Genomic DNA, 27,570 nt, shown 5'->3' with positions numbered 1-27,570 from the left:
CCACCTTGCAACTTTCCTTCTCACCCCCGTGCCCGCCCTCCACCTCCCCACCCCCCAGTCTACTGCCCTCAAAGGACTCCGAATATATACAAATATACTGGGGTCTGACAATAGTGGAACCCCATGAAGTAGTGAACCTTGGTGGCTCTACCTTACCTACAGAATAACGTTGAAACTTCAGAGCCTGATACAGAAAGCCTCTGAGTCTTATTCTAACATACATTTTCATTTGTATTTCACGAAGTCATAATGTATCACACTCTCTACCTGTCTAAAAAAACCTGTTGCTCTCGAGTCAATTCCGACTCATAGCAACCCTACAGGACAGAGAATTGCCCCATAGGGTTTCCAAGGAGTGCCTGGTGGGCTCAAACTGCCAACTTTTTGGTTCACAATCATAGCTCTTAACCACTACACCACCAGGATTTCCCTCTACTGTCTAGTGGTTCTCAGTCCTCTCTTTGCATCATAACCACCTGGGGAGCTTTTAAAAGCTCCAAATGCCTTGACCACAGCTCCCAGAGATGCTTTTTTCAGTCAGTCTAGGCTGGAACCCAGGCCTTGACACTGGGCTGCTCAGGTGATTCTAATGAGCAGTTAACTGAGGATCACTGAACCAGACCCATCAACCCATGTACCAAGCATAAACTTACACAACTTGGCTCAATTACTCCACTACCTAGAATACCCTCCTGCTTCAGTTATGTGCTCTTACTATCTAAATCCAATTCAACCTCTATGATCCAGTTTAAATGTCATCTGCTCTGCAAAGACTTCCATGAACATTCCGATAGGCTATCTCCTTTTCATGAACTTATTTATTAAGCCCTTATTCAATATATTAGCCCTGATGGTGCTGTGGTTAGAGCACTCGGCTGCTAACCGAAAGCCACTATGCAGAAGAGAGATGCAGCAGTCTGCTACCATAAAGATTTACAGCATTGGAAACCCTATAGCGCAGTCCTAGTCTGTCCTGTGGGGTCACTATGAGTCAAAATCAACTCAACCACAACGGGTATTCAATGTATTAGCCACCTACCATGCTCAACATCTTCTCCTATTTAGCCTGTCATGCTCACTGTTCCTAGCAAGGCTTACAGAGTGCCTTGCCTCCCAGGCTGCAGCAGCCTGGGCCTAACCCAACAGGAATAACCAATTCAGACTGGGCAGAAAGCAAATCAAATTCCTCTCCTAGGACTTTTGGTAGCAGTATGGAAAGAAACTGACACATGTGAATGAGATAAGACACATTAATGACAGAGAATTAGCATGAATGGCCATATATTCCAGCAGCTGAGGTCCTTGCCTTCCTGAGATCTGGATGTTCAGAAAATCCAGGGTTTTAGTTAGATACCTCTAACCTTCTGATAATGCTCCAGGATTAAACATATTGCTATTATACTACATAATTTCTACTTCATAATCTCTATCCAAACTAAACACCAATGGGATATTGAGTCAAGATGACTAAAAACAAATACTACTTCATGTCATAAAAAATAGTTTCATTTAACTAGAAAATTACTAATTTCAATTCAGTATTCTAGACACCTGGGTGTTAACACAAGCTGTTTTCATTTTAGATTTGAGAAACAACATAGATATCAAAAGAATTATTTTATTAGCATGTTAAAATGTAATTATACGCTTATAAATCCTGGGGGTTCAGATATTTGTTTAGAATTTCAATTTTGTGGTTTTCCAAACTTTTCTGCCATGAATTCGTTTTATAAAACTACTGGCCTACATTTCTATTATCTTCTAATTTAAGTTTTCATAAAATATCTTGGATCTTAAGGTGCTACCTGGACTTTCCTTCTTTTTACATTCAGAATATTCTCTCTATTCTCCACCACTTGGTTTTTTATAGTCTTTTTCTCCATAAGTTGCAACTCTGTGATGATCTTTAGCACAAACTACATTGTTCACACAGCTAAGCCAGCTGATGAGGTAACCACCACACTGTCAGAACTACCTACAGAAATTCTTTCATCACTACGTTTGTTTGATCTATAATATGATACTCAGGAGCATTTAAAATATAAATGCATGCTGCAATCCTATTCAGTTGGAATGAGATGATACAGCATTTGTATGGGCTCCTATAAGGGAGATAAACTTTTATTTCTAATGGATGGTTCCCAGAACATCGTCTTTTCAAAGATGCTTGAGGGTGTGCTAAAGAAGCTGAATTATATTTAAAAGACTTTTCAAAAGAGATACAAAGCAAAAGAAAATATAAAAGTAGAAATACAGAAAACAAACACATTCACGTAGCAAAATGCTTTATTACTGGAGCTGTCTTATTGCCAAACAACAATTAAAGTCCTTCTATTTACTATGAAAGGGACTGTTATGCACTGAATTGTGTCCCCCGAAAATGTGTGTCAACTTGGCTAGACCATGATTCCCAGTATTCTGTGGTTTTCTACCATTTTGTGATCTGATGTGATTATCCTATGTGTTGCAAATCCTAACCTCTATGATGTTAATAAGGTAGGGTTAGAGGCAGTTATGCTAATGAGGCAGGACTCAATCCACAGGATTAGGTTGTATTTTGAGTCAATCTCTTTGAAGATATAAAAGAGAATCCAGAGAGGAGAGGGACCTCCTACCAACCAGAATGAAGAACCAGGAGGTTCTGTGAACCCGGGGTCCCTACGCTGAGAAGCTCCTAGACCAGGGGAAGATTGATGACACGGACCTTCCCCCAGAGCTGACAGAGAAAGAAATCCTTCCCCCAGAGCTGGCACCTTGAATTTGGCCTTTTAGCCACCTAGATTGTGAGAGAATAAGTTTCTTTTTGTTAAAGTCATCCACTTGTGGTACTTCTGTTATAGCAGCACTAGATAACTAAGAGCAAACCCTGGTGGTGTAGTGATTAAGTGCTATGGCTGCTAAGCAAAAAGTCAGCATTTCAGGTCCACCAGGTGCTCCTTGGAAACTCTGCGGGGCAGCTGCATCCTGTCCTATAAGGTTGCTATGAGTCGGCATCGACTCTACCGCAATGGTTAGGTAACTAAGACAGCTAGTGCTGTCTGTTTTCTTTTTTTTCTCTTTTTCCTTTGCTTTCTACTCTCTATTAGCTTCATGCTTCCTTTTGCTTACTGGGATAAGGAGAATTCCCACAGTGGTTTCCTGAGAAAGAATTCATTCACTCAGGCACTGTAATGATATATAATCTTATTTCAGGAAATGCCTCCTTTACTTTGATACTTTTTTGTGGAATTTCAATAATTATATAATTCTCACTCACTTAGTCTAAATATTTTGAGAATAAGACTTGGTCACTAAAGATTACAATGAAAGGTGTCTTAGGATACAGTGCATTTGAACTCTTATTTTAGAATCAGTTACCTGGTAGGGTAATATATAAAACAACCATCCATGCTCACCCATCTTTCAATTCCCCTGAATTCCAAATGTAATTTATGCTGCAGGTGTGTAAATTATTTTTATCACAATTTGAAACATTTCACGGAGAATTAGAAGTAGTAATTTTTTGTCAATATGAGCAGAGAAAGGTGTTTTTTGAGGCCTGAAATGCATACAATTTAGTTCTTTTTGTGAAAAAGAATATGAAACTATTAATAAGAACTGGATAAAAAATGAATTTAGAATGAGATAATAAATCAGAACAACCACACATTTTTAAAAGCTAACAAATATGACAAATAATATAAAATTAAAAAAATAACACAATGTATTTATTAACTTTTTGACACACCTCTCTAATACTTTTTCTAGCTGCACAATCTTCTATTACCTCTTCATACAACAAGAATTTTATATCATTTTCTATAAAGAGAATAGAAAGATAATTTAGACTTTCATCCAGCACAATTATGATCTTTGTGGGTGTTTTTAAAAATTCTGATAGTTTAGAAAAGTTTTCAGCTTCATTTCTCATTATTGATTATGTCATGTAGTCATGTAAATTTTAGGATTATTGTCAATTTTGGATTAACAGTCATTTTAATATATTCGGTATAATACAATATATTTTATTTTACATATTTCCAATGACTGGATACAAATGGAACACAGGGAGAAAATGTCTAGCTCAGTGTGAAGGGTGAGGGAGGACAGGTACACCTGAAACCTTAAAAGGCTAGGAAACTTGAGTCTGATGGATAATGGGGTGGCGGCACTGGAGGGGAAGGGGGTGGGAATGAGACACTTCAGGTAGAAGAAGCTTCAGAAAGCCAAGTGCTGTCATGATGGCTCTGCATGGTAAATGGAAGAAAGGGTCAAAAAAAAAAAGTAAGAGGTTTTATCCCTAGGCTAAAAGGTCTAGATCTTTTTCAGCTTTCCAATACTCATTATAGATGAAGCCCACCAGCTGGACATCCCCTCTACTCCACTCCCACCCCCTCCATCTGTGGATTAAAGATTACAGGCTAATCAGGGTATAAAGTAGCTCTCAAGAAGGAGCAATTACAACCACTAGTTGTAAAAACTCATTTCGTTCTTTCCCAGTCATGACATCATAATGGCATTCAAATGACTGAGACTAACAGTAATTGCATTGGGCAATTACCAAAATATTGCATTGGGCAAACCTGGGCAAAAGACCTCTTTAAAGTGTTGAAAAGCAAAGATGTCACTTTAAGGAAAAAGGTGCGCCTGATCCAAGCCATGGTATCTTCAACCTCCTTGTATGTGTGCGAAAGCTGGATAATGAATAAGGAAGACCAAAGAAGAATTGATGCCATTGAATTACAGTGTTGGCGAACACAACTGAATACACCATGGACTGCTAGAAGAACAAACAAATGTCTTGGAAGAAGCAATGCCAGAATGCTCCTTAGAAGCAGGTATGGTGACACTTCATCGCACGTACATTGGACACGTTATCAGGAGGAATGAGTCCCTGGAGAAGGACATCATGCTTGATACACTAGAGGATCAGCATAAAAGAGGAAGACCCTCAATGAGATGGACTGACACAGTGTCTACAACAATGGGCTCAAGGATAGCAACGATAAGGAGGATGGTGCAGAGCCAAAGTGTTTCATTCTATTGTACACGGGGTTGCTATGAGTCGGAACTGACTCAACTGAGAAGTACATTGGGGGAAATAGAGTGATCTTTAAAAAAGGTGCTTGTATAAGTAGTTCTATAAGAGTTGATTGTCTTTTCAAAATAGATTTGGTGAGTTGATATGCATAATGAGGGCTTGAAGAAGGAGGATTGATTTTTATGAACTTTTTAGAAGCTTTTGTTGTTTTCAGAAGACAGAGGAACCGTGTCTGATTGTTTGGAAGTGCTTGCTGCCTTTTACTTTTATAAACATTAGGAAATTTCATCTGATAACTGAAATTTTATAAATATAACATTGCAGGGCTCTCTAGCAATTTCAGGGTATTTTCTTTCCTTCCTGTACCACGTACTACATTGGGGCCCCCATGATGATAAAAACAGAGGACGCAGATTTTTAAAAAAATTTTACACACACACACACACATATAAAACCAAAAAGAAAAAGAAAAACAAAATCCATTGCCATCAAGTAGATTCCTATTCATAGTGACCCTAGAGGACAGAGTAGAACTGCTTCACAGGCTTTCCAAGGCTGCCATCTTTATGGAAGCAGACTGCCACATCTTTCCCCAACAGCTGGTGGGCTTAAACTGCTGATCTTTCCATTAACAGCCGAGCACTTAACCACTGTGCCACTAGGACTCCACCAGGGTGTATACACACACACACACACAGAATAATTTAAACAATTAAAAAAAAAATCAAGACTGGAGATTGGAGGGAGTGAGGGCCTCAAATATTAAGCCTCTTGCCTCACTCCCCATTTCCCTTCACGCCTCTCTCCACTGGATTCCCTCTGCCATACTGCTCTGCTGTCTCTTCCTAGAACATGCCACTTTTTTCAATTTCAGGATCCTCGCATGTTGTTATGGGTTCATTTGTGTCCCCCCAAAAGATATGTTCAAATTTTAACCCCCCTACTCTGTCCTAGAGGGTCACTATGAGTCGGAATCAACTTGAGGGCAGTGGGTTTTTTTTGGGGTTTACCTGGGAACGTGACCTTATTTGGTAATAGGGTCTTTGCAGATGTAAGAGTTAAGGTGAGGTCTTTAAGGTGGGCCCTAATTTCTTTTTGACTGATGTCCTTTTAAGAGGAGAAGAGACACACAGAGAAGAATGCCAGATGACCATGCAGACAGAGACTGGATGTCCGGTGCCACAAGTCAAGGAATACCTGATGCTACCAGAAGCTGGAAGAGACAAGGAAGGATCTTCCCCTAGAGCCTTCAAAGACAGCATGGCCCTGTCAACACCCTGAATTTGGTTGTCTAGCCTCCAGAACTCTGAGAAAATGAATGCTGTTTTAAGCCGTCCACTTGTGGTAATTTGTTAAGGCATCCCTAGGAAATGAATACACATCTGTTCTTGTCCTTCTGCCTGGAATGCACCTCTCTCACTCTGTGCTTGGATAACTGCTTCTCATTACTCAGGGGTCAGCTGATATGGCTCCTGTTAGAAAGGTCTTTCTGAGCCACCATATAAGGCAGGTTCCTCCTTGCTGCCTAGCCTTTTGCTGTCACCCTCCTTCCTCTAGTTTATTTCCTTTATAGCACTTAAAGAATGTTAACTTATCTTTGCTTTTGTGAGGGTAAGTCTCCCGTGGAATGGAAGGTCTAAGAGATTAGGGACAAGGTCATGGTCATCACCTTGGCCCTGGGCACAAAACTGTGTCAGGCACATAGTAAGGGCTCAATGATATTTGTTATACGAATGAATCAAGAGCAACACAATCTCTCCCCACCCCCGGCCTCCACTATGTGTAGTGACTCGTTTCCAAACAGTAGAGTATGCGATGGGGCAAGAAGGGAGGAAAATACCAACTTTACAATGAAGAAACAAGGCAAACACTACCTCAGTTACTGTTTAACATCGTCAGTGGTAAGTCATGTTGATAGCAGGTATCCCTGATATGAAGTGATGAGATACCTCCTCACCTCTGCAATCTTCCTCCCAAAAACCCAACTTTAGGGACATTCCACAAAATACCTCCAAACTGCTCACACCCCCCAAAACAAGGAAAGTCTGAGGAAGTGTCACAGCCCAAAAGAAGCTAGAAAGATATAACAAATAAATGTAATGTGGTATCCCAGATGAGCATATTAGGGAAAAATAGAAAAAGCATATTAAGGAAAAACTAGTGAAATCTAAATAAATTTGAAGATGGGTTGAAGGGTATATGGGAACTCTCCCTTATTTTTGCAATTTTTCTGTAAATCTAAAACTATTCTAAAATTTAAAGTTTTTTTTAAAAAGGCAAAATGAGGACGGACAGTATCTCTTTGGGACTTGTTATGGATTGAACTGTGTCCCCCTAAAATATGTGTTGTAAATACTAACTCCTATACTTGGTTATGGAGCCATGGTGGCACAGTGACTAAGATTGCAGCTGCTAACCAAAAGGTTGGCAGTTTGAATCCACCAGCTGCTCCTTGGAAACCCTATGTGGCAGTTCTACCCTGTACCATAGGGTCCCAATGAGTCGGAATCAAGTTGATGGCAAAGGGTTTGGTCTGGGTTTTTTTTATACCTGGTTATTCCATTTGTTATGTGAATGAAGCAGTATTACTGTAGGATACATCGTGAGTAAATTTCAGATATAAAAGAGCAGATTAAGGAATCAGAGATGTGGGACAAGAGATGCCAAGCCACATGAAGATCACCCAGGAGCAGAGACCACCACCTTCCTCCAGAGCTGACAGAGACAGAAAGCCTTCCCTTAGAGCCGCACCCTGAATTTGGACTTCTAGTCTCCTTTGAGAAAATTAATTTCTTTTTGTTAAAGCCACCCACTTGTATTTCTGTTACAGCAGCACTAGATAACTAAGATAGCACTGTATATAGATTTAGTCATTCCAAGCAGAAAAACCATGGCATCTTGAATTTCTTCTATATGCACAAAAAGAACTTCTGCGCATGCTGATAAACTTTTATATGCCCAGAGCCATCTAAAACTACAGGCTCAGAATGTGAAATGGCAGTTAAGCTGCAGCCTTAAATAACTTGGGCAGCAAGCTCATTAAATATTAATTAAGTTTGATGGGAAGGTATTTGAAAACTGATACACACACTCTTATGGCAAAGGAGTTCAAGATGAAAAATTTATCTAAACTATTAAATGAAGAGCAATGGTGGAGCTGGGGAGGGGAACTACAGAGAAAAAAATGGAACTCACAGGAAAGGGGCAAGAGCTCTTCTCCATTACGGTAGGGAAGAGGCAAGTTCAAAGTCACTTTTTTGGGAAGGCTTCCTGTTCTCCCAGACACGGTTCGGTCCTTGCAATGTGCTCTCCATGCGACTTCCTATAACTACAATTTATTTACTCACTTGTAAACGTACAGCTATCACTGCCTTCCTCAGAATGAGGAATCGAACTTTTAAAGAAAGTCCAAATGAGTTGCAGGCAGTATGGCAATATGGCACCTCTCTGAACCTGAATGAAACAGGGTTAGGTCATTAAAGTTACCAGCTAATACACATTGTGACACACCTGCTTATTAAAGTCCTGGTAGGATTTTATGGTGCAGAATAATTTTAGACGTTTCAACTAAAATTGGGATTAATAAGATCCATCAACACTCATACTTAAACAATAACTGCATTTGACACATCACATTTCAAGTGAAGTGTACTCAGTCATGGTCAATTTTCAAATAAAGATATTAGAGTTATGATATGCTAATTAACCTAATAAACATATGAACGAGCATAAAATAGGACCTAGAGGTTACTGTTTATCTAGCTGACATTAATCTGTGTTTGGTCTTAGCCAAACATATCAAAAATATTGTTCTCAGAGGCGGGGCCAAGATGGCGGACTAGGTAGATGCTACCTCGAATCGCTCTTGAAACAAAGACACGGAAAAACAAGTGAATCGATCACATACATAACAATCTACGAACCCTGAACAACAAACACAGATTTAGAGACGGAGAACGAACTAATACGGGGAAGCAGCGATTGTTTTCAGAGCCTGGAGCCAGCGTACCAGTCAGGTACGGCACAAGCACAGAGAGCTGTTCCACCCCCTTGAACTAACACCGGGAGGAGGCCCAGCCGGTTCACGCGGGCGGCGTGGCAATGCAGCCGGTGGGAGAAGTCCCCGGGAGGCAGTGCCTGGCCTTGAAACGGGGAGAGCAGCACCCCAGCCGGGGAACCGTCCCGCTGGGATTTGGACTGGACGCAGGCAGCTTCATTAACAACCGAATAGCCTAAGCCAGAGGGAGAACTCTGATAGGGATCTGACTGCATTTTTTTTTAGCGGATTTTCTGGAAAAACTAGTTTCCCAGTGGTGGCTCGGAGACAACAATCCATATCAAACCACTTAAAGAAGCAGACCATGACAGCTTCTCCGACCCCCCAAACAAAAGAATCAAAATCTTTCCCAAATGAAGATACAATCCTGGAATTATCAGATACAGAACATAAAAAACTAATTTACAGAATGCTTTAAGACATCACAAATGAAATAAGGCAAACTGCAGAAAAAGCCAAGGAACACACTGATAAAACTGTTGAAGAACTCAAAAAGATTATTCAAGAACATAGTGGAAAAATTAATAAGTTGCAAGAATCCATAGAGAGACAGCATGTAGAAATCCAAAAGATTAACAATAAAATTACAGAATTAGACAACGCAATAGGAAGTCAGAGGAGCAGACTCGAGCAATTAGAATGCAGACTGGGACATCTGGAGGACCAGGGAATCAACACCAACATAGCCGAAAAAAAATCAGATAAAAGAATTAAAAAAAATGAAGAAACCCTAAGAATCATGTGGGACTCTATCAAGAAGGATAACCTGCGGGTGACTGGAGTCCCAGAACAGGGAGGGGGGACAGAAAACACAGAGAAAACAGTTGAAGAACTCCTGACACAAAACTTCCCTGACATCATGAAAAACGAAAGGATATCTATCCAAGATGCTCATCGAACCCCATTTAAGATTGATCCAAAAAGAAAAACACCAAGACATATTATCATCAAACTCACCAAAACCAAAGATAAACAGAAAATTTTAAAAGCAGCCAGGGAGAAAAGAAAGGTTTCCTTCAAGGGAGAATCAATAAGAATAAGTTCAGACTACTCAGCAGAAACCATGCAGGCAAGAAGGGAATGGGACGACATATACAGAGCACTGATGGAGAAAAACTGCCAGCCAAGGATCGTATATCCAGCAAAACTCCCTCTGAAATATGAAGGCGAAATTAAGATATTTACAGATAAACACAAGTTTAGAGAATTTGCAAAAACCAAACCAAAGCTACAAGAAATACTAAAGGATACTGTTTGGTCAGAAAACCAATAATATCAGATACCAGCACAATACAAGGTCACAAAACAGAATGTCCTGATATCAACTCAAATAGGGTAATCACAAAAAAAAACAAATTAAGATTAATTAAAATAATAATAATACACTTAACAGGGAATCATGGAAGTCAATAGGTAAAAGATCACAATAATCAAAAAGAGGGACTAAATACAGGAGGCATTGAACTGCCAGATGGAGAGTGATACAAGGCGATATAGAACGATACAAGTTAGGTTTTTACTTACAAAAATAGGGGTAAATAATAAGGTAACCACAAAAAGGTGTAACAACTCTATAACTCAAGATAAAAGCCAAGAAAACGTAACGACTCAACTAACATAAAGTCAAACACTATGAAAATGTGGATCTCACAATTTACTAAGAAAAACGTCTCAGCACAAAAAAGTATGTGGAAAAATGAAATTGTCAACAACACACATAAAAAGGCATCAAAATGACAGCACTAAAAACTTATTTATCTATAATTACCCTGAATGTAAATGGACTAAATGCACCAATAAAGAGACAGAGAGTCACAGACTGGATAAAGAAACACGATCCATCTATATGCTGCCTACAAGAGACACACCTTAGACTTAGAGACACAAACAAACTAAAACTCAAAGGATGGAAAAAAATATATCAAGCAAACAATAAGCAAAAAAGAAGAGGAGTAGCAATATTAATTTCTGACAAAATAGACTTTAGACTTAAATCCACCGCAAAGGATAAAGAAGGACACTATATAATGATAAAAGGGACAATTGATCAGGAAGACATAACCATATTAATTATTTATGCACCCAATGACAGGGCTGCAAGATACATAAATCAAATTTTAACAGAATTGAAAAGTGAGATAGACACCTCCACAATTATAGTAGGAGACTTCAACACACCACTTTCGGAGAAGGACAGGACATCCAGTAAGAAGCTCAATAGAGACACGGAAGACCTACTTACAACAATCAACCAACTTGACCTCATTGACTTATACAGAACTCTCCACCCAACTGCTGCAAAGTATACTTTTTTTTCTAGTGCACATGGAACATTCTCTAGAATAGACCACATATTAGGTCATAAAACAAACCTTTGCAGAGTCCAAAACATCGAAATATTACAAAGCATCTTCTCAGACCACAAGGCAATAAAACTAGAAATCAATAACAGAAAACCTAGGGAAAAGAAATCAAATACTTGGAAAATGAACAATACCCTCCTGAAAAAAGACTGGGTTATAGAAGACATCAAGGAGGGAATAAGGAAATTCTTAGAAAGCAACGAGAATGAAAATACTTCCTATCAAAACCTCTGGGACACAGCAAAAGCAGTGCTCAGAGGCCAATTTATATCGATAAATGCACACATACAAAAAGAAGAAAGAGCCAAAATCAGAGAACTGTCCCGACAACTTGAACAAATAGAAAGTGAGCAACAAAAGAATCCATCAGGCACCCGAAGAAAACAAATAATAAAAATTAGAGCTGAACTAAATGAATTAGAGAACAGAAAAACAATTGAAAGAATTAACAAAGCCAAAAGCTGGTTCTTTGAAAAAATTAACAAAATTGATAAACCATTGGCTAGACTGACTAAAGAAATACAGGAAAGGAAACAAATAACCCGAATAAGAAACGAGAAGGACCACATCACAACAGAACCAAATGAAATCAAAAGAATCATTTCAGATTACTATGAAAAATTGTACTCTAACAAATTTGAAAACCTAGAAGAAATGGATGAATTCCTGGAAAAACACTACCTACCTAAACTAACACATTCAGAAGTAGAACAACTAAATAGACCCATAACAAAAAAAGAGATTGAAACGGTAATCAAAAAACTTCGAACAAAAAAAAGCCCTGGCCCGGACGGCTTCACTGCAGAGTTCTACCAAACCTTCAGAGAAGACTTAACACCACTACTTCTGAAGGTATTCCAAAGCATAGTAAATGACGGAATACTACCCAACTCATTCTATGAAGCCACCATCTCCCTGATACCAAAACCAGGTAAAGACATTACAAAAAAAGAAAATTATAGACCTATATCCCTCATGAACATTGATGCAAAAATCCTCAACAAAATTCTAGCCAATAGAATCCAACAACACATCAAAAAAATAATTCACCCTGATCAAGTGGGATTTATACCAGGTATGCAAGGCTGGTTTAATATCAGAAAAACCATTAATGTAATCCATCACATAAATAAAACAATAGACAAAAACCACATGATCTTATCAATTGATGCAGAAAAGGCATTTGACAAAGTCCAACACCCATTTATGATAAAAACTCTTACCAAAATAGGAATTGAAGGAAAATTCCTCAACATAATAAAGGGCATCTATGCAAAGCCAACAGCCAATATCACTCTAAATGGAGAGAACCTGAAAGCATTTCCCTTGAGAACGGGAACCAGACAAGGATGCCCTTTATCTCCGCTCTTATTCAACATCGTGCTGGAAGTCCTAGCCAGGGCAATTAGGCTAGACAAAGAAATAAAAGGTATCCGGATTGGCAAGGAGGAAGTAAAGTTATCACTATTTGCAGATGACATGATTATATATACAGAAAACCCTAAGGAATCCTGCAGAAAACTACTGAAACTAATAGAAGAGTTTACCAGAGTCTCAGGTTATAAAATAAACATACAAAAATCACTTGGATTCCTCTACATCAACAAAAAGAACACCGAAGAGGAAATAACCAAATCAATACCATTCACAGTAGCCCCCAAGAAGATAAGATACTTAGGAATAAATCTTACCAAGGATGTAAAAGACCTATACAAAGAAAACTACAAAGCTCTACTACAAGAAATTCAAAAGGACATACTTAAGTGGAAAAACATACCTTGCTCATGGATAGGAAGACTTAACATAGTAAAAATGTCTATTCTACCAAAAGCCATCTATACATACAATGCACTTCCGATCCAAATTCCAATGTCATTTTTTAAAGTGTTGGAGAAACAAATCACCAACTTCATATGGAAGGGAAAGAAGCCTCGGATAAGAAAAGCATTACTGAAAAAGAAGAAGAAAGTGGGAGGCCTCACTCTACCTGATTTCAGAAGCTATTATACAGCCACAGTAATCAAAACAGCCTGGTACTGGTACAACAACAGGCACATAGACCAATGGAACAGAATTGAGAACCCAGATATAGATCCATCCACGTATGAGCAGCTGATATTTGACAAAGGACCAGAGTCAGTTAATTGGGGAAAAGATAGCCTTTTTAACAAATGGTGCTGGCATAACTGGATATCCATTTGCAAAAAAATGAAACAGGACCCATACCTTACACCATGCACAAAAACTAACTCCAAGTGGATCAAAGACCTAAACTTAAAGACTAAAACGATAAAGATCATGGAAGAAAAAATAGGGACAACCCCAGGAGCCCTAATACGAGGCATAAACAGAATACAAAACATTAACAGAAATGATGAAGAGATACCCAGTAACTGGGAGCTCCTAAAAATCAAACACCTATGCTCATCTAAAGACTTCACCAAAAGAGTAAAAAGACCACCTACAGATTAAAAAAAAAATTTCAGCTACGACATCTCCGACCAGCGCCTGATCTCTAAAATCTACATGATTCTGTCAAAACTCAACCACAAAAAGACAAACAACCCAATCAAAAAGTGGGCAAAGGATATGAACACACATTTCACTAAAGAAGATATTCAGGCAGCCAAGAGATACATGAGAAAATGCTCTCGATCATTAGCCATTAGAGAAATGCAAATTAAAACTACGATGAGATTCCATCTCACTCCAACAAGGCTGGCATTAATCCAAAAAACACAAAATAATAAATGTTGGAGAGGCTGTGGAGAGATTGGAACTCTTATACACTGCTGGTGGGAATGTAAAATGGTACAACCACTTTGGAAATCTATGTGGCGTTATCTTAACAGTTAGAAATAGAACTACGATAGAATCCAGAAATCCCACTCCTCGGAATATACCCTAGAGATACAAGAGCCTTCACACAAACAGATATATGCACACCCATGTTTATTGCAGCTCTGTTTACAATAGCAAAAAAGAAGCAACCAAGGTGTCCATCAACGGATGAATGGGTAAATAAATTGTGGTATATTCACACAATGGAATACTACGCATCGATAAGGAACAGTGACGAATCTGTGAAACATTTCATAACATGGAGGAACCTGGAAGGCATTATGCTGAGTGAAATTAGTCAGAGGCAAAAGGACAAATATTGTATAAGACCACTATTATAAGATCTTGAGAAATAGTAAACCCGAGAAGAACACATACTTTTGTGGTTACGAGGGGGGAGGGAGGGCGGGTGGGAGAGGGTTTTTTACTGAATAATCAGTAGACAAGAACTGCTTTAGGTGAAGGTCAGCTCAATTGGACTGGACCAAAAGCAAAGAAGTTTCCGGGATAAAATGAATGCTGCAAAGGTCAGCGGAGCAGGGGCGGGGGTCTGGGGAACATGGTTTGCGGGGACTTCTAAGTCAATTGGCAAAATAATTCTATTATGAAATCATTCTGCATCCCACTTTGAAATGTGGCGTCTGGGGTCTTAAATGCTAACAAGCGGCCATCTAAGATGCAGCAATTGGTCTCAACCCACCTGGAACAAAGGAAAATGAAGAACACCAAGGCCACACGACAACTAAGAGCCCAAGAGACAGAAAGGGCCACATGAACCAGAGACCTACATCATCCTGAGACCAGAAGAACTAGCTGGTGCCCGGCCACAATCGATGACTGCCCTGACAGGGAGCACAGCAGAGGACCCCTGAGGGAGCAGGAGATCAGTGGGATGCAGACCCCAAATTCTCATAAAAAGACCAAACTTAATGGTCTGACTGAGACTAGAGGAATCCCGGTGGCCATGGTCCCCAGACCTTCTGTTGGCACAGGACAGGAACCATCCCCGAAGAGAACTCATCAGACATGAAAGGGACTGGTCAGCGGGTGGGAGAGAGATGCTGATGAAGAGTGAGCTAATTATATCAGGTGGACACTTGAGATTGTGTTGGCAACTCTTATCTGGAGGGGGGATGGGAGGATAGAGAGAGAGGGAAGCCGGCAAAATTCTCACGAAAGGAGAGACTGAAAGGGCTGACTCAAGAGGGGGAGAGCAAGTGGGAGTACGGAGTAAGATGTATGTAAACTTATATGTGACAGACTGATTGGATTTGTAAACGTTCACTTGAAGTTTAATAAAAGTTAATTAAAAAAAAAACATACTTGTTGGCACAAGAAACAGTCATGTTTAATATAACTTTTCTTAACTGGAAGAGAAAAATATAGAAATTGAAGGATCTTTTGCATCCATCTTCATAGAAGGTGTCGAATAAATAATTTTGGAAAATCAAAAAATATATATATATTGTTCTCCTTCTCTAATTCTCAGGGCAAAAGTTTGGTCCAGTTGCAGCAGACTTGTAGATACACTTTAATATTTTAAAATACAGTGCAATTAATAAACAAACAAGACAAATAAACTAACGAACCAAAAAAACTTCTTGAATTACAGCTTCTAACTTCATCCACTTATTAGCAAAGGCTTGAGATTCCTTAGGGTAGAGAACTTTAAGCAGAAGAGCGACAGTTTCACTCCCCAGTAGCAGCACTGACCCCACAGAGCCTGGGAAGAATCATCACCACCCAGCACACCTTGTACATTTGCATATGTGCAGAGCGACAGTGACATCCCAACTTACACTGTCACCATGTGGGGAGACGTACCCCCTTCTCATACGTGCTTCCCGAACTGAAAGTTGTAAGAGGCCTCTATTCAAGGTCAGAGAATTATTTAGAGGCATTCAAACCATCTGCATTGTCAAAACATTTGGAAAGAGGGCTGGAGATAAAGACAGTGTCAAGCTGCTTTTGACAGGAGGAAAGCAGATGCACAGAGCCATAACTCACTGCAAGTTACTTCTGTTGCCTTTCTCCCTTTCAACATCATGCTGGCACCAGAAATTCCTTCAAAGCTAAACCAAAAAAAACCAAACCCACTGCTGTCGAGTTGGTTCCGACTCATAGCAACTCTGAAGGACAGAGCAGAATTGCCCCATAGAGCTTCCAAGAAGCACCTGGTGGATTAGCTGGTGACTTTAGTGACCCAACCCTGTTTCATTCAGGTTCAGAGAGGTGCCATATTGCCATACTGCCCCCAACTCATTTGGACTTTCTTTAAAAGTTCAATTCCTCATTCTGAGGAAAGCAATGATAGCTGTACGTTTACAAGTGAGTAAATAAATTGTAGTTGTAGTAAGTCGCATGGTTAGCAGCCATAGCACTTAACCACTATGCCACCAGGGTTTCCTCAAAGCCTAAGTGTCCATCAAAAAAAGCAAGGTTTTTCACCCTTTAGTGTCTACGCCAATCACGTGAGGATATTGTTAGGTCTAGGTTAAGGCTTGAGCTTTTGTATTTCTAACAAGCTTCTGAGTGATGCCGATGCTACTGGTCTCAAGACCCGACACTGAGTACCTCTGTTTTTAAAGGAGATTTATAGTTTTGTTTAATTCTCTGGACACACACACACACACACACGGTCCATCCAAAGGAATAACAAAGAAGCACTAGAGAAGTAAAGCATGTTAGATTAAATGCTAAACGCAATCTGAACTTAACACAAAGGGATGCAATAATAACTCAGGAAGGTTCCACGTTAATTAACCTAATAGGTAATTTTATTTAGCCACGGTTCACTGAAATGCATCATTATGTAGTTAAAGCTACCACTATTTGATTCTCCAAGCTAGCCATTTATTTATCTCACTTTTCTCTGATGGAATGTATATATTTGTAAACTAGACCAAAGAGTTTCATTCCCTAGGAGGTCAGCTTCTAAAAAATTTTAACAAAAAATTTTTTTGCTATAACCTGTGGTGAAAATTTATTACGCATACCAGACATAATCTTTTCATGTTGGTATTTGCAATATTTGAAAAGTGAAAGATTAAAAAATTACATTCCATATACCCTTGGTGAGTACTGAAGGAATCAAATTGATTAAACTGCCACTCATCATTTACCGTGGTTAGTGCTTCATTAGGCACAGATAGGCACAATGTATCTTAGTCAAATACTTCTACCAAGTACTTAGCTCTAAAGGAATGAGACAAAATAAAACAAAACCCTGCCTTTGGGGTAGAAGCCCATCTTAGAAAAAATTCAAAACAATAGCCTTTTTATTTAAGAAGGAAAGTTCAAGGTTTACTTTTGACTATGAAATAAAATTCTATCTCGAAGAAGTTGTACTTACAAATTAAGCATATTTATAACGGAAGAAAAATTAAACAAAAGAAAAGAATGAAATACAGGAAGCTGATGTTATTCAGCAGAGCCAAGGCCCAGGTGGCCAGGTGTGACTTGGCAGGGGGCACCAAGGAGGCCAGTTAAAGTCCCCTTATCAGCAACCACGTCTGCAATCAGACAATGGAGGAAGATCAAGAACCCAAATACCTTAGAGTACTGACAAGCATGAATGCTCCTTATAGTCCACTGATAATACTTGTTTAGACACTTTAAGTGGTAAATATATATATATATATATAAATATACACGTATAGGTTACATATACATATAAGAAGCCTTGGTGGTACAATGGTTAAGCACTTGGCTGCTATGGAAAAGGCTGGCAGTTCTAACCCACACAGCTAGTGGTTCCACAGAAGAAATACCTCCCATAAAGATTTCAGTCAAGAAAACCTTATGGGGTAGTTCTACTCTATCACACGGGGTCACTATGAGCCAGAATCAACTCAACAACACACAACAACAACATATATACATGTATTTTAGTATATACATACGTGTGTGTATATACACATACACACACACACTAAAAAAATATTTATTTTTACTCAGATCGTAAGGTTGTGCTTCTGTTTTCTTAGTTACCTGAGCCAGAATCTCAGAAATAATCTGAAACCCTTGTCATTCCCCTACTACACACAGCTAGTCATCAAGTTTTCACATTCTAATTATTCCACCATTTTGAACTCCAACCACTTTTCCCCTTCCCTTCCTTTTTTGTTCCACCTGTTTCAGAGACCCTATTTATCATTGGTGCCCAGAAATATCAGCTGTTTCGCCCCTTAGTGGTACCTTTCTCCATAAAATGGCCTATGTATCATTCAACTCCATTGTTGTTAGATGCCATGCAGTCAGTTCTGACTCAGAGCCACCCTGTGCACAACAGAAAGAAACGCTGCCCAGTCCTGTGCCATCCTCAAATGAGCCCATTGTTGCAGCCAGCTGTGTCAATTCATCTCTTTAAGGGTCTTTCTCTCTTTTGCTGACTCTCTACCAAGAATGATCTCCTTCTCCATTGGCTGATCCCTCCTGATAACATGTCCAAAGTATATGAGACATAGTCTCACCACTCTTGCTTCTAAGGAGCATTCTGGTTGTACTTCTTCCAAGACAGATTTCTTCATTCTTCTGGTAGTTCATGGTATGTTCAATATTCTTTGCCAACACCACAATTCAAAGGCATCAATTCTTCTTCAGTCTTTCTTATTCGTCGTCTAGTTTTCATATGCATATGAAGCAACTGAAAACACCATGGCTTGAGTCAGGCATATCTTAGTCTCCAAGGTGACATCTTTGCTTCTTAACACTTTAAAGAGGTGTTTTGCAGCCAATGTGCCCGATGCAATGCATCTTTTGATTTCTTGACTGCTGCTTCCATGGGTGTTGATTGTAGACCCAATTGAAAAAGATGGCTTTGATAAATCAAGCCGGGTAATTAGCACTTGGTAAAGCCTTTCCTGAGCCCACACTTCTGCTCAACAATCTACCAAAGCTGAATTTATCAGCTTCACTTCCGAGCAACCACTGTACTAACCGTATCCCTCTGTTACTGCTTGCCACACTGTTTTTCCCTCTGTGCTTAAGGACATGGATGGATCTTGCTCATCTTTGTAGCCTCGAGGCCTACGGCAGTGCCTGGTATGACACAATTGCTCAATAAATACCTAGATATCAATCAATCGATTGCATAAATGAGCCTCAGGAGCATAAACAAGAGATAGCACTAGAGAAAGGAATATGATTTAGAATTAATATTCTCATATCGAATTAAAAAATAAATTCAGAGATTTCATCAAAATATCTAAACTCTAACTTCATTTATAAGACACCATGAAGGAATTCCAGCAGTCTCCATGGAAACCTCTGGTTCAACAGTTTACTCATATGTGAAAATTTAGAGGCGGAAGGAACCTTAGAGGCGGAAGGAACCTTAGAGGCGGAAGGAACCTTAGAGATAGAAGGAACCTTAGAGAATGCCTAAGACAATGCTTTGCCTTTTACCAGAAAGGGAACTGTATTACACGTTTAAATGTCTTAGTATCAGTTCCAGAACTATGTCTCCTGAATCCTGGGCTACCTCCCTGATTAGAGCAACACATCTTCATATGGTCAGCTTTGTCAGATTGAAAAAGAAAAAAAAAAAAAAATAGGAATGGCAAGTTTGTTTTCTCTCCAGGTGACACAAGTGCTGGCAAGAATAAGATAAAACTGAAATTAAGTCTCCAGAATCAGAGATTTGGGCAGAGAACACAATGAAACTATCCTAGAAAAAAAACCAAAGTCTACTGCCGTTGCTAGGGCATTAAAAATGAGATGATTGTCAATGCGTACAAGTGCTTGAAAATTCAAAACAGGCTCCCATGGATAATGAAGACTCCAGAGAAAGAGTCTTAAAATAACAATCACAAGTTTTATGGATAAGCAGGAATATTCAGCCTGGCAACATCCAGAAACTAGTCACAATTAATACAAAAATGTAAATAGGGAAGGCTCTTACTGAGGACCACTGTAAGAAAAGAAAAATGTAAAACTCAAAATATTGCAATGAATGGCAGAGAAATATTGTTCCTTGTCCTATGGAACAATGAAGGCAGAGAGAAGTGACACGGATAAGTCAAATTTAAAACAGTGCCACAGAATGTATTTCTCAAGGAATAACTGTAGATCAGGCAGAGAAAGAAAAAAACTCAAGTGCATAAGCCTTGCCCATTTTTAATTTCTGTTCACATGACAGCTGATACAGAATGAGGAAGTCATATCTTAAGGTTTCTTGTTGCAAATATATTAACCCTCCCACAATCATCTGGGGAATTAGGGAAATTTTGTTCACAGGTAATTATCTTAAAGATCAGGGCAAATGATACATTCATCAAGCAACCTTTTTACAGTAACCATGTCTGGAATATCACCAAGAGAAATCACTGCCAAAAAATTTTGTGTAAATTACTCTCATATAAAAGGAGAATTCTGAACTTCAATACACAGTCTGTTAAATTGATATGTATTTAGTTTCAGCCATCAAATGGCATAGACGGACTTTGATGGACTGTGATTACGAATGCTGAAATGGGAGCCATTAAGATATATGACTGGTTGGCTGATATTTGACAGTAAAATATTTGATAACCATCTGATATCTTAGACAATAACTGCAAGGTTTAAAGGCAAAAACCTTCCCATTATAAATGTTCATTGTTTGTCTGTTTTGTTTTGTTTTTGGTGAAGTCTGTGGGCTCCTTGAGATATTCTCAAAGGCTTGCCCTGTGCTGTATGCAGAACACCCCCTGTGGCTGTGCAGACTGGACGCTGCATAAAGACTACGATACGAATGGTGCCCTCTGCAGTTGTGCCACGCACCAGCTCTAGGGGCTGCTACTTGAGGGCAGGTCTTTGCCACTCTTGTACTTCTGGGTGGTCTGTAAGGTTTTGCTGAATGAATGAAGAGATTCATTTTGCTTAAGGGAGATTCTTGTGAAAAGGGTGCTTCCCTGGGAGTCTAGAGGTAATAGTTTTTTCTGTGCCAACCAACCAGCTAGTGTTGGCAAAAGAACCAAGCACCTTTTGGTTTTCTTAGGTATAAAATGGCCACAAAACAGCAATAAAAACAAAATTATCAATTGATTTCACAGGGTTGCTAACATTCTGAAAAGGTTTCTAAATTGAACATGTTAGGATTAGATGTGACAAGTAGATGAAAAATTTATATAGTTGATATAATGAAGTTTTTTTTAATCTGGTGAGTTTCCATTAGGCTATGAATGTATTCTGCTTTCAAAAGCAAATATGGTAAAAGCTAGCAATAGAAATCAAGCAAGAACCATTAGAATTATCAATCAGAAAGAATAAGAAAAGCCCTGCCAAGCTATACGGAAAATGCAATTATGCAAACATCCCTCTCTAGGATTCTACCTTTTCCACATGGAAACACAGAGAAATATAAAATGCCATAGTAAAAGCCGAACTACCCACATGTGTATAAGAACAGGAAGCTACTCCGATTCAATCATTAGTAGTTACTAAGAGTCTGCCACATACTATGAATAAGTGTTGTTTTATTTTTTACTGGAATTTATCAGGCTGTTTTTCAGCAACTGATAGGTTATTTTAGTTATGTTTGATTTTAACTCTTTTTCAACTATTGTTTTATTTTCTTTTTTTTAAAATGACATCTTTTACCAAAAAAGAATGAAAGAACACTACAATCGAAGAACAAAACTGAAAAACAGCAAATATAAAAGTTTACAGATTTTATGATATATATCTAAAACAATAAAAAGAAAGCTATTAGAACATTTAAATTATATGAATTCTTACAGCCGACTACCAGTAAATGAAAATGTCATTCTTCATTAAAATAGGCCCCAGATAATGCAGTGTGCTGAGGAATCCCCAAATCCCACCATATCACAAGTCCCACTTCCCTTCTTCAAGAGATTCCTGGGCCAGTATGCCATGCTACCTCCCTGATTGTCACAATATATCTTCATATGGTAAGCCTGATCAGATTAGAAAAGGAAAGAAAAAAAAAAAAGAACACAAGTTTCTTTTCTTTCCAAGTGACACAAAGTCGAGCAAGGATAATGATAAAACTGAAATCAGGTCTCCAAAATTGGAGATTTGGACAGAGAAGTAGATAGCCTAGTGCCTTTACTATTGCTTCACAAAGATGTTTGAAGGCTTCTAGTTTCTCTCTAGCAAGCCAGCCAGTCATACATCTTAGTGGCTCATATTTCAGCATTTCTAACCATAGTCCCTACCAAATTATGGATAATATTGAGAAGAATGGCAATTCCAGAACACTTAATTATGCTCATAAGGAATCTGTACATAGATCAAGAGGCAGTCGTTTGGACAGAACAAAGGGATACTACGTGGTTTAAAGCCAGGAAAGGTGTGTGTCAAGGTTTTATCCATTCACCAGACTTATTCTATCTGTATGCTGAGTGAATAATTCAAGAAGCTGGACTACATGAAGAAGAATAGGGCATCAGGATTGGAGGAAGACTCCTTAACAACCTGTGATACGCATATGGCACAATCTTGTTTGCTGAAAGCGAAGAGAACTTGAAGCACTTACTGATGAAAATCAAGGGCTACAGCTTTCAGTGTGGACTGCAACTCAACATAAAGAAAACAAAAATCCTCACAACTGGACCAGTAAGCAACATCACGATAAACGGAGAAAATACTGAAGTTGTCAAGGATTTCATTTTACTTGATCTACAATCAATACCCATGGAAACAGCAGCCAAGAAATCAAATGACGCATTGCACTGGGCAAATCTGCTGCAAAAAAACTCTTTAAAGTGTTAAAAAGCAAAGATGTCACTTTAAGGACTAAGGTGCGCCTGACCCAAGCCATGGTGTTTTCCATCACCTCATATGCATGCGAAAGCTGGACAATGAATAAGAAAGACTGAAGAAGAATTGACACCTTTGAATTATGGCGTTGGTGAAGAATACTGAATATACCACGCACTGCCAAAAGAACAAACAAATCTGTCTTGGAAGAAGTACAGCCAGAATGTTCCTTAGAGGCAAGGATGGCGAGACTTGTCTCACATACTTTGGGTATGTTATCAGGAGGGACCAGTCCCTGGAGAAGGACATCATGCTTGCTAAAGTGAGGGTCAGTGAAAAAGAGGAAGACCCTCAACAAGATGGACCGACAGTGTGGCTGCAAGAATGGGGTCAAGCATAACAATGATCGTGAGGATGGTACAATGTTGCGTTCTGTTGTACATAGGGTTGCTATGACTTGGAACTGACTTGATGGCACCTAAGAAGTTTCTCTCCAATCACATCTCTATTCAGTAATGTTTTTCCAGTTCACTTTCCACCTTTATTTGATTAGGATCTATCCTTTGGCTAGAGCATTTGGCTAGAGAGGAGAGTAGAAAACGTATCTGGAGGTAAATGGAGAATAACCAGTTCAGGGCCCACAACAGGAGAGGAGTAAAGGGAAATCCCAAAATGTCAGCTGTTTAGAAGTCAGACAGTTGAGAGAGAAGTTTCAAGGAAAATACTCAGGGAGAGAGAAGTCAGGAGAAAGAAATGTAACTGATATATTTGCTAGTGTGCTTGAGCATTTGGAAAATATTTTTTCATAGGTAATTGACAAATCTGTTCCACCAATAAATAATTAGCAACAGGAACAAAAAAAAAGTAATAAAAACCAGGCAATTATTACGTCTAGAGAAAGCAACAGGTTGTATAAGAAAGTATACATCGTCATGAACAACAGTTGCATAGTAACTTTTTAAAACGTGATTCTACATGGGGAGAAGGAAGTGAAGGGTTGCGGGGAGGTTGATGGAAGAAAGTTAAATCCTCACTACCATTGTAGCTTCTTAGTAGGTAATGTCTAAAACAGTAAATCAAGAAATAGCAAGACATAAGGAAACAGATATCCAAAGAAACTGCTCAACGAATTTAAAGTAGTTGCTTCCGGGAAATAGGATTAGAGGGTATTGGTGCAGTGGTTAAGAGCTCGGCTGCTAACCACAAGGTTGACAGTTCAAATCCACCAGCCACTCCTTGGAAACCCTATGGGGAAGTTCTATTCTGTCCTGTAGGGTTGCTATGAGTCGGAATCAATTAAATGGCAATAGGTTTAGTTTTGGTTTTGGCTTAAGGGTAAGGTAGAAGATCAGTGTTTTTGCTATTGTTATGTTGTGGTAGTTTTTAGGTATTGATCATACTTGCAATAGGTTTTATTGTCACATTTTTCTGATTAGGAAACCGAAGATAAGGTAGTTCAGGGATTTGGTCAGGTGAGGTCACATAGCTAATGAGGTGCAGAGAGGGAACCTAACCTAGGCTTTCAATCCATTTTTTACCACAGCATTGCCTCTCCTTTACCCCATAAAGTTCTGCTAGTGACATTTGTGGAGAATGGATTTCTACAGGATTAAATATACAACTTAACCCATAATAGGCACTTGGCTACACTCAATATTTAGTTCTAAACTTTGAACACTAATCTATAGATTTATAAATTAAAAAAAAAAAAAAAAGTAAAATGAAAATATCCTGGGCTAAAATTTCCCCATAATTCTCTAGACACAGAAGGTTTATTAATCCCCAAAAAGCAAACACAGTAGCTTCCATTTCTTTTCTATATCCCATGGCACCTTTGGATGCTATACCCCAGTAGAAATGCAATATATTTAGCTTGGCTACTATTTTTGCCATGTCTGCAGTCTTGTATTTCTTAAATAATTTCACATGTACCACCTCTTGATACTATCATGAAACAGCAAGGCAGATGAGGTACACCTACTATAATATTGTGAAACTTAGTTATTTGGGATCTGTTGTTAAAAAAAAAAAAAAAAAAAATCCCAAAACTAGTTTGGGTAGCCAATTACTTTGCCAACATACAATGTCTCATTTTATGTTATCATTTAGCTAATTGGTCTGTAGCAAATAACCAAAAATATTCATTGGAAACACACATATAATTTTCCTCACAAACACAATCAATGATAAACAATAATGGAATGCAAAAACCATAACCACACTAGACTTTGGAATGAAAATGAGAACTGCTTCCCCTCAGCACTCCAAAACCATCACTGAATTGAGCACTTTGGCAGCACTACTCTACAATGCCATAATAATCTAATGTTAGAGAATTGTACTTACAGAGATAATTCATTAATTAAAAAAAACTATCGCCATCGAGTTGATTCCAACTCACAGCAACCCTACAGAACAGAGTAGAACTGCCCCATAGGGCTTTCAAGGAGCATCTGGTGGATTCAAACTGCTGACTTTTTGGTTAGCAGCCGAAGCTCTTAACCACTACGCCACCAGGGTTTCCAGTTCATTAATGGGCAATGTAAAATGAGTTTTCAACAAGGAATTTGAGTTTGTAGCCAGCAGTTTTTAGGTGTGAATTAAGCACTCAAATGCATTACCTCTTTACTGACCACTAGTATTTAGCAAATTATTGCTCTGCTGCATTGAGAAAGGCGATTCCATGTCCCAGCTTAACCCCTGTTTTACACCTATTGTCCTGGCAGAATTACTAATAATTCTCAAAGGTGTCCTGCTATGAATGATAAACTATCTGGTCACATTGATTTTAGGTGCCTTCTGTAGTGGGGGTGGGCTGAGGAATGGGCTGCCACCATGAGCTCAGCCTCAGCCACCAGATCCCTTCTGACTGTCCTGGGCTCTTTTGTTATATTTCATTTCATTATCAGTGGCCATGCCAACAAGCCCTTAGGATAATGTATTATTTGAGCAGCTCTCCTGAACTCTTGAAGAGTTGTTAACTTTTGACAATGACCAATTCATATCCTCCTTGGTCTTTTGACCTGATTAATTAGAAAATGTGCAAACAGTCTTGACAGATGACTTTATGTAGCTTGTGAAATCAAACACTCATTCTTACTAGCATTCTTTTTAAAATAGACTCATTTTAAATAAGTAATGGCTGGGAATTGGGAAAATATATGCCAGCACAGATTTTGGTCTCATGAAAAACATGTTCAATCCAATGATTCCTGTCTTAGTTTGTTTCAAAGAAACTCTTCCTTGAATAAAACTACACAGTAGAATCTGTTAGAATATTGACACCCAGAAGAGAAAAGCAGTCAACAAGACCTCTGAGTGAGCGCGAAGGCCAACCACTCTCTTTTAAGCATGCAAAAGATCTAACATGGCATAGGACATAACCTAAATTACATACTAAAATTTTTACTCGTGTTTTAGAGTCTCTTCAGTAGCACAATAAAGGCAAATTTCTTATAAATCATCTTAAGAGATTATGCAATATGTTGTAAAGACAGAGTTTGAATGCAGGCTCTGTTATTTCCTATATGACCTTGAATATACTACTTAGTCTCTCTGGGTTTTGTTTTCTTCCTCTGTATCATGGTAAAATAGGTAAGTAATTAGAATGCTTTACACATGTCTATGGTTATTTGTTCAATAAAAGTACTTACTAGTGTCACTATTATTATGCGAGACTCAAATTTAAATTTTATGTCCTCATATAAAACACATTTATTATCGGGGGTGGTATGAAGTGCAGCTCATTTGTAATCATCTCTCTTGAAACCCGGTTAAATAAACCTGAGCCTTAACCAGTAACTAGTTGCCTTGGAGTCGACTTCAACTACTCAATCCCATGTCCGTCAGAGTAGAATTGTGTTCCACAGGGTTTTCAACGGCTGCTTTTTCAGAAGTAAACCACCAAGGTTTTCTTCTGAAGTGCCTCCGGGTGGACTAGAACCTCTAAACTTTTGGTTAGCAGCTGAGCACATTAACCATTTCAACCATACAGGAACTCCACCTGAGTCCTAAGAAAACTTATTACATAAATGTCCCTTGATTCAGGAGAGAACATTAAAGATGGTGGCAGAACCCTGTATAGTGTCAATATGTATGATAATTAAGCTTATTTAATAAAAAGGAATGTTAAATGGCCTTATAATATCCAACGAATAGGTAATTTCTTTTCTGATATATGCAAAATCAATTTTGAGGAAGGCATTTTTCTATATATCAAGACTGGTATGATATTTTCTTTCTAACCACCCAGCTGCTACAACATTAAATAAATTTTAATCTTAAATCAGAGATGCAGTAGAGAAAAGGGGGATTTAATATGCAATCTCATTACATTTGACAGGCTTATTTATAAATGATTTTGCCCTGCACTTTGACAAGCATAGTTAATATGTTAATTAACTTTTAAAAAGACAGTGGAAGAAAGAGACTGACATCTTATCATTCTCTTTACTGTGCTGGAGGACACTGTAGTTAATAGCACAAGGTAGTGCTACTATATATTTTGGCCTCTCAAAAGCACTGTGATCTTGATGAGATAATTATTTACTAGTTATTGATAACTTTATCATCCTATGTTAAAA

General features: G+C 38.6%; 1 protein-coding gene across 1 annotated transcript in view; it reads right to left on the bottom strand.

Moving 5' to 3' along the window:
- Nucleotides 1-27,570, bottom strand: part of CDK14 (cyclin dependent kinase 14) — a 687,166-nt gene that overhangs the window by 251,787 nt on the left and 407,809 nt on the right. The gene's annotated exons all lie outside the window — the stretch shown is intronic.

Source organism: Loxodonta africana, chromosome 8 (assembly GCF_030014295.1).
Source record: "Loxodonta africana isolate mLoxAfr1 chromosome 8, mLoxAfr1.hap2, whole genome shotgun sequence".
NCBI lineage: Eukaryota > Metazoa > Chordata > Mammalia > Proboscidea > Elephantidae > Loxodonta > Loxodonta africana.
The sequence above is the reverse complement of the archived record's forward strand: the minus strand, read 5'-3'. Positions and strand labels throughout refer to the sequence as shown.